A 13,725-nucleotide genomic window follows, 5' to 3' on the forward strand; every position below is an offset into this window, starting at 1 on the left:
TAGATGTTGCACTGAAGTTTCTGAAGTGCAACTTGCACCTCCTGAGGCAGGGGCGCTGTTCATTTAAACCATAGCCATCTTCTCGGGACCAGTCTTTAACCCAGTCTAACCCATCCAGGTGCACAGAAGTAAAATCAGGCCCCTGTTGTTTTTAAAGTGGAGTTCCTAATATCCTTTGTTACGCTTATTCTATCAGTTTTAACTTCCATCCCTTTGATTTGAATGATTTGACTTTGTGAAAATTTGCCTGGGTCACCTTTGACAATTCCCTTTTGGAATCTTTAAACTATCATTGGGCTATTTGCTGCAATCAAATCAATAGAATTCTAATGTTTTGATGTTCAGACGTTATCTGAAGAAACAAAAAAAATTGAAATGTTTTTGCTTAAATCCTTAAAAAAAACACAGCTATTGTTTGTACTTTCCTCCACTGTGATCAGAAAGACCATCTTGAAACCAAGATATCCAGGGATATCCCATCATGCAATTGATTCATTGCTGCAGGTTTCACTATTCCAGTTAAGTCATTGTGAGTGTTTTAACAATTGGCCTTTAAAAAAAATCGTAATTGGTTCATAACTACAGAAAGAATTTGCATTTACGTCGTCTAGGATACTGTAATACGCTTTGTTACTGTTACAATGTATGGAATGCAGCAGCCAAATTGTGTACAGCTAGGACAAACCACAAGGAGATAATAACCAGAGATTCTGTTTTTGTGACGTTGATTAAATATTGACCAGGAAACTGGGGAGGACCCCGCCGAAGCTCAGAACTTTGCTGTCCACTTGATGGGGTAGGTGTTTTAATGAGCCATCTGAAAGTTGGCAACACTGACAGTGCAGCACTCCTGCATATACGTGTGTGGCCAAATTCCACTCCAACTCCATTTTCAAGTTTTCTAATGATACCACTGTAGTAGTCGGACCTGAAATCATGATGAGACTGAGTACAGAAAAGAGGTGGAGAATCTGGTGAAAAGGTGCAACAACAAAAATCTTTCCCTCCATGTCAGTAAAATGAAGGAGATAGTCATCGACTTCAGGAAGCGTAGTGGAGGACATGCGCCTGTCTACATCAATGGGGATGAAGTAAAAATGGCCGACAGCTTCAAGTTTCTAGGTGTCCAGATCACCAACAACCTGTCCTGGTCCCTCCACAGCAATCTATAGTTAAGCCCACCAACACCTCTACTTTCTCAGGAGGCTAAGGAAATTCAGCATGTCCGCTATGAGTCTCACCAATTTTTTTACAGATGCACTGCAAGAAATTTCAAAGGGTTGTGAATGTAACCCAGTCCATCATGTAAACCAGCCTCCCATCCATTAACTCCATCTACACTTCCTGCTGCCTTGGAAAAGCAGCCAGCATAATCACAGGTCCTATACCCTGGACATATTCTCTTCCATCTTCTTCTGTTGGGAAAAGATACAGAAATCTGAGATCAGATTCCAACCGCTTAAAGAATAGCTTCTTCCCTGCTGCCAACTTTAGGTTTTTGAATGGACCTACGTCATATTAAGTTGATCTTTCCCTGCACCCTCGCTGTAACTTATAACTACATTCTGCACCCTCTCCTCCTCTATGTACTCTATGAATGGTATGTTTTGTCTGTATAGCATGCAAGAAACAATGCTTTTCACTGTATACCAATACATGTGACAATAATAAGTCAAATCAAAGCTGACAGTGTAGCACTCCTGTGGTACCACACTGGAGTGTCAACCTAGAGTCTTGGATGGGATCTAATCCAGCTGCTCACTCTGTATTAAAGAGTATTACTGCTGAATCACAGCTTATGCCTAGCAGGAATCCATAATTTAATTAACGTCTTAAGCTTTTTATGTTACTACCCCATGATGTCTGTAAATCTCAATGCTTTTAAGGATTTCATCTTTAAGAAAGATTCATTAAAGTTTTTCTGTTTAGCCTCCGGGAAAGGCAGTAAGGACGGAAGCTTTGCTTGGCTGGATTCCTGGTGGTTTCCTCACAGGATTTCCCACCTCTCCCTGACCTGATCCTGTCATTGGCCAACCAACATGATCATCATTATAGGAATTTAATGTCATCCTTCCTGAGAGCATGGAGAAGGGAACATACAAGGAAAGCCATGCATTATAATGAAGGAGGTTTAGCTCTTGGGGTTAAAGTGATCAAAAGATAAGGCGAGGAAAGCGGAAACAGGTCACTGAGTTGGATGATCAGCTACAATCATAATAAATGGCAGAGCAGGCTTAAAAGCCCATATGCCCTTCTCCTGCTCTCTGGGGATTAAAGCCTGCCTACTACCAGCCTGTGCAGTTCAGTTTGTCTGTCAGTCTGTGTGTATGCTGTAAGAAAAGCAGCTGGAAGTTTGCCACATTGTAGAGAACACAGCAACCAAAGTAGGGCCCCTGCAAAGGTAGGTAGCTTTTGCAGGAATATCTAAAACTCTGTATCATTTTCTGTGAAAGCCAGCAGGAGGGTTGCAGCTGAAAAAAGTAACTGAAATCTGCGCTAAACTATCAAACAACAGGGCACCTGAACCAAAGAATCAGCTGTTCACCAGCAGAAGCCAACTACACTGAAAACCACTTCAATAGCCACAATGCATCATCAACTATTCATAACTCAAGGACTGTCCCATATAATGGTGTTTAAAAATTTACTTACTGTTGGATTCCACTATTATCTATAATTTGTATGAATGGTCATAGTCCACAACATTGAAGAATAGGGAGCGGGAATGATAATACAAGAATTGAGAAGTTGAGAAAGGTTAAGCCTGAATTTGGAAAACATAGCAGTCTCAGCAGGTTGGAAATTCTGAGAAAGGAACTGGGCAGCATGGTGGCACGGTGGTTAGCGCTGCTGTCTCACAGCACCAGGGACCCGGGTTTGATTCCTGGTTTGGGTCATTGTCTGTGTGGAGTTGCACATTCCCCCTGTGTCTGCGTGAGTTTCCTCTGGGTGCTCCAGTTTCCTCCCACAGTCTGAAAGACGTGTAGGTTAGGTGCATTGACCCGAACAGGCACCGGAATGTAGCGACTAGGGGAATTTCACAGTAACTTCATTGCAGTGTTAATGTAAGCCTTACTTGTGACACTAGTAAATAAACTTTAGACTTTTCAAAGCTGCTGCTTTTACTCAGGGTGGAGAGCAAACAGGATGGTGTCAATCACTAGACACAACTAAAGGTGACTCAGCAATTCAGGGAAGTTCTGCCCTGCGTGCCACAGCCCATCACTTTCCTGATGTCTGGTTAAACCATTCCAACTCGAAGCCATAAACCCTTGGGCAAAGGAAAAGTGCCTCAGGGATCAGTGCTGGGTCCACTGTTATTTGTCATTTATATTAATGATTTGGATAAGAATGTAGGAGGCATGGTTAGTAAGTTTGCAGATAACACTAGGATTGGTGCATAGTGGACAGTGAAGAAAGTTATCTCCAATTGCAACGGGAGTTTGATCAATTGGGCCAGTAGGCTGACGAATGGCAGATGGAGTTTAATTTAGATAAATGTGAGGTGATGCATTTTGGTCAATTGAACCAGAGCAGGACTTAGTTAATGGCATTGATGAGAGGTACAGAGAAAAGAGACCTAGGGTAATATGTTCATAGCTCCTTGAAAGTGGAGTCACAGGTGGACAGAGTGGTGAAGAAGGCATTCGGCGTGCTTGGTTTCATCGGTCAGAACATTGAATACAGGAGTTGGAATGTCCTGTTGAAGTTGTACAAGACTATTGTACAATATTGTGTGCAATTCTGGTCACCCTGTTATAGAAAGAATATTATTAAATTAGAAAGAGTGCAGAAAAGATTTACTAGGATACTACCAGGACTTGATGGTTTGGGTTATAAGGAGAGGCTGGATAGACTGGGACTGGGACTGGGTCTCAGCCCTAGGAGATCACTGCTGGGGTTCCTCAGGGTAGTATCCTAGGCTCAACCATCTTCAGCTGCTTCATCACAGATTTTCCATTCACCATAAGGTCAAAAATAAGGATGTTTGCACGATATTTCCCAAAAGTAGGGGAGTCTAAAACTAGAGGGCATAGGTTTAAGGTGAGTTGGAAAAGATACAAAATGTCCAGAGGAGCAATTTTTTCGCACAAAGGGTAGTGAGCGTCTGGAACGAGCTGCCAGAGGTAGTGGTAGAGGCAGGTAAAATGTTGTCTTTTAAAAAGCATTCAGATAGTTACATGGATATGATAGGTGTAGAGGGACATGGGCCAAATGCAGGCAATTGGGATTAGCTTAGGGGTTTTAAAAAAAGAGTGGCGTGGACAAGTTGGGTTGCAGGGCCTGTATCCATGCTGCAAAGCTCTATGGCTGTGACCTAATCATATCACAACAGGGCTTGGATTAGCCCCCACCCCATAGCCTCTGCTCCCAAATGGCCATTTCCTGGAAATATTGGTGTGTTTCTGAAGCAGCTGTCTGAGAGACACATGGAAACAAGTGCAAATGCTTTTGGCATGCAGCTTCCTGATTTGGCCTTGTTAAATTATTATCTTGTTTGACAATGAGCACACAGCTCTTAACACACAACAGTCAATACAGCTGATGCTGTATAAGTGGATATGTGGAAGCAATTCCACCGAAGAACAAGAGTTCCTGATTTAGAGGTTTCACACATATACTCACCACGGTGTCACATCACACTACAGAGAGCCCGTCTCACCATTCTCAATATTTAATTGTTTCAGTCATTGCTTCAGGACACTCTAACTAAAGATATCTAAAATCAGCAGACATCCCTTCTGGATGAGATCTGGATGGCCATCAAACAGATTGCAAGCTTCACCAGAGCTGAGACTTCTGGTAACTCTACAGAGATATCAATTACAACCCCCAAGGGGCAGTATGTTTAGGAGCCAGGTTTCTAATCCACTGACAATCTTGACACAAAACAAATGCACAAAACCAATGTACAAACTCAACTAATGAGCTCACCAACAAACTTGATTCAAATCTTTCTTTGATATTGGAACATAAGAACATAAGAAATAGGAGCAGGAGTAGGCCATCTAGCCCTTCGAGCCTGCCCCGCCATTCAATAAGATCATGGCTGATCTGTCGTGGCTCAGTTCCACATTCCCGCCCTCTCCCCATAACCCTTAATCCTCTCTCTTATTAAAAACCCATCAACCCGCATCTTAAAAATATTCAGTGAGGTAGCCTCCACCACTTCAACGGGCAGAGAATTCCAGAGATTCACCACCCTTCGAGTGAAGAAGTTCCTCCTCAACTCCGTTCTAAACCGCCCCCCCCCCCCTTTATCCTGAGGCTGTGCCCCCTAGTCCTACTGTCTTTTTTGAGCGGGAAGAGTCTCTCCACCTCTATCCTATCCATCCCATTCATCATCTTATACGTCTCAATGAGATCTCCCCTCATTCTTCGTTAGAGTACAAGCCTAGTTTATTCAGCCTCTCCTCATAGCTCAACCCCCTCAACTCCGGTATCAGCCTAGTAAACCTCCTCTGCACTCCCTCCAAGGCCAAAATATCTTTGCGCAGGTGCGGCGCCCAAAACTGCACACAGTACTCCAGCTGCGGCCTCACCAATGCCCTATACAGCTGCAGCAAGACCTCCCTATTTTTATATTCAATCCCCCTCGCTATGAAGGCCAGCATCCCATTCGCCTTCCTGATCACCTGCTGCACCTGCAGGCTGGGTTTTTGCGACTCATGCACAAGGACCCCGAGGTCCCTCTGCACCGTCGCCTGCTGCAGTTTTTCACCACGTAAGTAATAGTCCTTCCTACCATTATTCCTACCAAAGTGGACCACCTCACACTTGCCAACATTAAATTCCATTTGCCATTTCCTGGCCCATTCGCCCAGCCTATCTAGATCCTTCTGCAGACTCTCCACACCCTCCGCACAATTTGCCGTCCCCCCAATCTTGGTGTCATCAGCAAATTTCGACACCCTGCACTCGGTTCCCTCCTCCAGATCATCTATATAAATGGTAAATAGCTGAGGCCCCAGCACCGACCCCTGGGGCACTCCACTAGTCACCATCCGCCAATCCGAATAGCACCCGTTGACCCCCACTCTCTGCCTCCTATCTGACAGCCAATCCTCTATCCACGCTAACACCCTACCCCCAACTCCATGTCCCTCGACCTTCTGCAATAACCTCTTGTGAGGTACTTTGTCAAACGCCTTCTGAAAATCCAGAAAGACCACATCCACCGCTCTCCTCTATCCATCGCCCTAGACACATCCTCATAGAACTCCAGTAAATTTGTCAGACACGACTTCCCTTTAATGAAACCGTGCTGCGTCTGCTCTATCAAGCAATTCCCTTCAAGATGCCTCGCAATTTCCTCCTTAATGACGGATTCTAACATTTTACCTACCACAGACGTTAAACTAACTGGCCTATAATTCCCCGCCACTTGCCTGGCACCCTTCTTAAACAACGGCGTAACATTAGCCATTTTCCAATCTTCCGGCACTTCCCCGGAATCCAGCGACGTCTGGAAAATAACCACCAAGGCATCCACTATCACCTCCGCCATTTCTTTCAGAACCCTCGGATGCATTCCATCCGGTCCTGGGGACTTGTCCACAATCAGCCCCTCCAGTCTGTCGAGCACCGCCTCTCCAGTAACAGTAATGTCGTTAAGACCCTCCAGTCCTACCACCTTTCCATCACTAACACCCGGCAAATTATTCACGTCCTCCTCCGTGAAGACAGAAACAAAAAAGTTATTCAATGCCTTAGCCGTATCCCCATCCCCTACCAGTAGGTAATATTGGGATTAATGATGGAAAATAATCGCCTCAGCCCTAGGAGATCACTGCTGTGGTTCCTCAGGGTAGTATCCTAGGCTCAACCGTCTTCAGCTGCTTCATCACAGATTTTCCATTCACCATAAGGTTAAAAATAAGGATGTTCGCATGATTTCACCTCTATTCCTAATGAAGCAGCATGCAATATGTCTTGGACAATATCCATATGTGGGTTGTGCAAATATTACTGACCACTTATTAGCCCAAGTGCCAGGCAATGACCATCTTTCAGAAGAGAAAATCTAACAACAAACATTTGATGATATTATCATAGTTTAGAAGAATGAGGAGGGAATCTCATAGAAAGGTATAAAATCTCAACAGGACTAAACAGGGTTGATACAGGAAAGATGTTTCTGATGGCAGGAGAATCCAGAACTAGGGGTCACTGTCTAAGAATATGGGTTAAATAATTTAGGCCTGAATTGAGGAGAAATTGCTTCACCCAGAGAGTGGTGAACCTGTGGAATTCACCACCAAAGAAAGCAGTTGTGGCCAAAGCATTAAATGTTTTCAAGAAGAAGTTAAATATAGCTCTTGGGGCAAAAGGTATCAAAGAATATGGGGGGAAAGCAGAAAAGGATTACTGAGTTGGATGATCACCTAACATGATCATAATAATGAAAGGCGGAGCAGGCTTGAAGGGCTGAATGGCTGACTCCTGCTCCTATTTTCTATGTTTCTATTATTGTCAATTCATCAACATCCTGGCAGTCAAGAATGATCTGAAATTTGAGTGGACCAGTACTGTATATTCCTGTTACTCCTTCCAAAGTGAATCACTTCACACTTTTCTGCATTAAACTCCATTTCCCACCTCTCAGCCCAGCTCTGCAGCTTATCTATGTCCCTCTGTAACCTGCAACATCCTTCTGCATTGTTCACAACTCAACCAACTTTAGTGTCATCCGCAAATTTACTAACCCATCCTTCTATGCCCTCATCCAGATCATTTATAAAAATGACAAACAGCAGTGGCCCCAAAACAGATCCCTGTGATACACTACTTGTAACTCCAGGATGAACATTTCCCATCAATCACACCCTCTGTCTTCTGACAGCTAGCCAATTTCTGACCCAAACCGCTAAATCACCCTCACTCACATGCCTCCGTATTTTGTGCAATAGCTTACCGTGGGGAACCTTATCAAACGCTTTACTGAAATCTATATACACCACATCAACTGCTTTACCCTCATCCACCTCTTTGGTTACCTTCTCAAAGAACTCAATAAGGTTTGTGAGGCATGACCTAACCTTCACAAAACTATTTGACTATCCCTAAACAAACTATTCCTTTCTAGATGATTATAAATCCTATCTTCTATAATCCTTTCCAAAACTTTGCCCACAACAGAAGTAAGGCTCACTGGTCTATAATTACCAGGATTGTCTCTACTCCTCTTCTTGAACAAAGGGACAACATTTGCTATCCTTCGGTCTTCTGGTACTATTCTTGTAAACAATGACGACCTAAAGATCAAAACCAAAGGCTGTGCAATCTCCTTCCTAGCCTCCCAGAGAATCCTAGGATAAATCCCATCTTTTCAGAGGATTTATCTATTTTCATACCTCCTCCTAATGAACCTCAATTCCATCTAGTCTAATAGCCTGTGTCTCAGTATTCTCCTTGATAACATTGTCTTTTTCCTGTGTGAATACCAATGAAAAATATTCATTTAGCACCTCCCTTATCTCTTCAGACTCCATGCACAACTTCCCCCTACTGATCTTGACTGGCCCTAATCTTACCCTAGTCATTCTTTTATTCCTGACATACCTATAGGGGTTCCTTGATCGTACCTGCCAAAGATTTCTCATGTCCGCTCCTGGCTCTTCTTAGCTCTCTCTTTAGGTCCTTCCCGGCTAACGTGTAATTCTCAAGTGTCCTAACTGAGCCTTCACATCTCATCTTGACATATGTCTCCTTTTTCCTCTTCACAGGCAATTATACCTGCAAGGGATTACAGTTCAGTTTTTGCATTGCATCTTTTCCTTTCAAGTAACTCTGTCTGAAAAAAGGATGCAACATTCTGCTGACTCCCATGGGACTGAGTATAATCCATATAAGAATTCCAGCAAGTGGATAACAAAGTACAAAGAAAATTACCCAGCCTGCACCCGACTTAACTAAAATTCCCTACCCTTCCGGGGATCATATCCCTTCATTCCCATCCTATTCATGTACTTTTCAAGATACCCCTTAAAAGTCACTACCATATCCACTTCCCATACCTCCCCTGGCAATTAGTTCCAGACACCCACTACTCTCTGTGTAAAAAATCTGCCTCGTACATCTCATAAGAACATAAGAAATAGGAGCAGGAGTAGGCCATCTAGCCCTTTGAGCCTGCCCCGCCATTCAACAAGATCATGGCCGATCTGAAGTGGATCAGTTCCACTTTCCCGCTTTCTTCCCATAACCCTTAATTCCCTTGTCTATCAGAAATCTATCTACCCGTGAACCCATAGAATATATGACCCATAGAATATAAAAGTAGGGAGGTCTTCCTGCAACTGTACAGGGCACTGGTGAGGCCGCAGCTGGAGTACTGTGTGCAGTTTTGGTCGCCGCACTTACGCAAGGATATTTTGGCCTTGGACGGAGTGCAGAGGAGGTTCACTAGGCTGATACCAGAGTTGAGGGGGTTGAACTATGAAGAGAGGCTGAATAGACTGGGCTTGTACTCATTGGAGTTTAGAAGGATGAGGGGGGATCTTATAGAGACGTATAAGATGATGAATGGGATGGATAGGGTAGAGGTAGAGAGTTTCTTCCCACTCAGAAAGGACAGCAGCACTAGAGGGCACAGCCTCAAGATAAGGGGGGGGCAGTTTAGAACGGAGTTGAGGAGGAACTTCTTCGCTCAAAGGGTGATGAATCTCTGGAATTCTCTGCCCGTTGAAGTGGTGAAGGCTACCTCGCTAAATATATTTAAGTCACGGGTAGATAGGTTTCTGATAGACAAGGGAATTAAGGGTTATGGGGAGAAAGTGGGAAAGTGGAACTGAGCCACTTCAGATCAGCCATGATCTTATTGAATGGCGGGGCAGGCTCGAAGGGCTAGATGGCCTACTCCTGCTCCTATTTCTTATGTTCTTATGTTCTTATGTGACTTAAATATATTCAGTGAGGTAGCCTCCACCACTTCAATGGGCAGAAAATTCCAGAGGTTCACCACCCTTTGAGTGAAGAAGTTCCTCCTCAACTCCGATCTAAACTGCCCCTCCTTATTTTGAGGCTGTGCCCTCTAGCCCTGCTATCCTTTCTAAGTGGGAAGAATCTCTCCACTTCTACCCTATCTATCCCCTTCATTATCTTATACGTCTCTATAAGATCCCCCCTCAGCCTTCTAAACTCTAACGAGTACAGTCCCAGTCTATTCAATCTCTCTTCACAGGCTTACCCCCTCATCTCCGGTATCAGCCTGGTGAACCTTCTCTGCACTCCCTCCAAGGTCAATATATCCTTCTTCAAGTGTGGCGACCAAAACTGCACACAGTATCCCAGTGCCCTGTACAGTTGCAGCGAGACCTCCCTACTTTTATATTCTACCCCCCTCACTGTAAAGGCCAACATTCCATTCGCCTTCTTGATCACCTGCTGCACCTGCAGACTGGGTTTTTGCGATTCGTGCACAAGGACCCCCAGCTCCCTCTGCACCGTAGCATGCCGCAGCTTTTCGTCCTCTAAATAATAATCCCTCCTATTCTTATTTCTACCAAGTGGATAACCTCACATCTTCTTTAAATCTTACTCCTTGCACCTTAAACCTATGCCCCCTGGTAATTGACTCTTGCACCCTGGGAAAAGCTTCTGACTATCCACTCTGTGCGTGCCTCTCATAATCTTGTAGACTTCTATCAGGTCGCCCCTCTACCTCTGTCGCTCCCAGTGAGAACAAACCAAGTTTCTCCAACCTCTTATCATAACTAATGCCCTCCATACCAGGCAACATCCCGGTAAATCTTTTCTGTACCCTCTCCAAAGCCTCTACATCTTTCAGAATTGAACACTGTATATTCCAAATGCAACCTAACTAAGGTTCTATAAAGTTGCAACATGACTTGCCAATTTTTAAACTCAATATCCTGGCCGATGAAGGCAAGCATGGAATATGCCTTCTTGACTACCTTCTCCACCTGCATTGCCACTCTCAGTGACCTGTGTACCTCTTCACCCAGTCCCTTTGCCTATCAATACTCTTAAGGGTTCTGCCATGTACTGTTTCCTATCTGTATTAGACCTTCTAAAATGCATTACCTCACATTTGTTTGGATTAAACTCCATCTGCCATCTCTCCACCCAAGTCTCCAACTGATCTATATCCTGCTGTATCCTGTGATGTTCTTCATCGCTATCAGCAAATCAACCAACCTTTGTGTCATCTGCAAACTTACTAATCAAACCAGTTACATTTTCCTCCAAATCATTTATATATATTACAAACAGAAAAGGCCCCAGCACTGATCCCTGAGGAACTTGTCATAGCCCTCTATTCAGAAATGTACCTTTCCGCTGCTACCCTCTGTCTTCTTTAACTGAGTAAGTAGTCCCACAACTCCAGGTTAAAGTCCAACAGGTTTATTTGGTAGCAAACACCACTAGATTTCGGAGCGCTGCTCCTTCATCAGGTGAGTGGGGAGTTCTGATCTATGACCGAGCCACTTTTGTATCCACCTTGCCAGCTCACCCCTGATCCCACACAACCTCACCTTCTGTACCAGTCTGCCATGAGGGACCTTGTCAAAGGCCTTACTGAAGTCCACATAGACAACATCCACTGCCCTACCCTCATCACGAATCTTCATCACTTTCTCAAAAAACACGATCGAGTCTGTGAGACACGACCGCCCCTTTACAAAACTATGTTGCCTCTCACTAATACGTCCACTTATTTCCAAGTGGGAATAAACCCTGTCTTGAAGAATCCTCTCTAATAATTTCCCTACCACTGACATAAGGCTCACCGGCCTGTAAAACCATGGATTATTCTTGCAACCCTTCTTAAACAAAGAAACAACATTGGCTATTCTCCAGTCCTCTAGGACCTCCCATGTAGCCTGTGAAGATACAAAGATTTCTCTCAAGGCTCTAGCAATTTCCTCCCTTGCCACTCTTACTATTCTGGGCTGTATCCCATCAGGAACCTAAGGATTGTCTACCTTAATGATACTTTGCAAACTCAGCCAGTGTTTGCTTGGAAGCCCTATTTTTAAAAAAATAGTAATTTTATTTAAAAGTGAAGCATATCCATATATAATTCAGGGTTGTGATGCATTTTCCTGACTCTGCACAGAGGCTAGATATTCTGTGGCAATGATTCATCCCCTGACTCCCCAAAGCCTCTTCATTGTTTACATGACACAAGTCAGGAGTGTGATGGAAAACTCCCCATTTTCACTGGCTGAGTGCAGCTCCAACAACATTAGAAGTTCAATACCATCCAAGACAAAACATCTCATTTGATTGGCATCTCATCTGTCACCTTAAACATTCATCCCCTTCACCATTGGCATACAATAATTGCAGTATGTAGTATCCACAGCAACTCACCAAGACTCCTTCAAAACCCATGACCTCTATTACCAAGAAGGGCAAGGGCAGCAGATACATGGGCACCACCACCACCTGCAAAAAAACCAGAAAATGCTGGAAAATCTCTACCGGTCTGACAGCATCTGTAGAAAGAGAATAGAGTTAACGTTTCAATCCAGGAAACATCCAGACTTGAAGCATTGGCTCTATTCTCTCTCCACAGGTGCTATCAGACCTGCAGAGATTTTCAGGCATTTTCTGTTTTTGTTTCAGATTCCAGCATCTGCAGTATTTTGTCTTTACCACTACCTGCAAGTTTGCCTCCAAGTCAACCTGAGCCAATCACGATCCTGACTTGGGATTATATCACTGTTCCTTCATTGTCACTGGTTTAAAATCCTGGAACTCCCAATTTAACAGCTCAGTGACTGTATCTCTACCATGCGGACTGCAATGGTTAAAGAATAAGGCCAATTGCCACATTCAGAAACAGAAAGAAACTACAAAAAAGTTGTGAATGTTGCTCAATCCATCAAATAAACCAGCCTCCCATCCATTGACTCTGTCGACACTTCCCGCTGCCTTGGCAAAGCGACCAGATGCAGCCTGGACATTCTCTCTTTCACCTTGTTCTGTTGGGAAAAAGATACGAAAGTCTAAGGTTACGAACCAACCGACTCAAGAACAGCTTCTTCCCTGCATTCATCAGACTTTTGAAGACTACCTTGCATTAAGTTGATCTTTCTCTACACCCTAGCTATGACTGTAATTACATTCTGCATTCTCTCATTTCCTTTTCTATGAACAGTATGCTCTATTTGTATAACACGCATGAAACAATACTTTTCACTGTATAGTGAAACACGTGACAATAATAAATCAAATCAAACATTCTCAATGCAATTAAGGATAGGCAAGGCCAGGAAGAGAAATCATGTGTCTGCTTCCAGGCCCCTGATCATCCTCCCGATTTTAACTGCCCCCCTCATCATACTTGTTCACGTGGTCAGTTGTGCAAGGTTAAGAGCGGATACAGATCAGAGCTTGTTGGTCTAAATGTGTCAGAACAACATCACCCTCAAATTGATGTCATTGTCTGCCTACTCTTATTTCTGGGAAACATTACGTGTGTGACACAAACTCCTCATCACTATGACAATCAGCTGCCTGTTAGAACACGCCATTATCAGGTGAGTGTGCGTCTCTGCTGCAGGTTCCAGTTTGAAATATTATGATGCCTCATAGCCGCACTTTTGATCCAAATCCCAAAATCTGATCCTTTCTGTTTGAGAATCTCGCTAAGTGCAAATCGGGTATGAGAATTTCCTTCATAATAACATTGATTACAAAAGTACTTCACTGTAGCTGAGACTCCTGAGAGAAACATATTTGTGAGGTTGTGAA

The sequence above is a fragment of the Carcharhinus amblyrhynchos genome, chromosome 16 (assembly GCF_965287045.1).
Source record: "Carcharhinus amblyrhynchos chromosome 16, sCarAmb.v2.hapA, whole genome shotgun sequence".
Taxonomy (NCBI): Eukaryota; Metazoa; Chordata; class Chondrichthyes; order Carcharhiniformes; family Carcharhinidae; genus Carcharhinus; species Carcharhinus amblyrhynchos.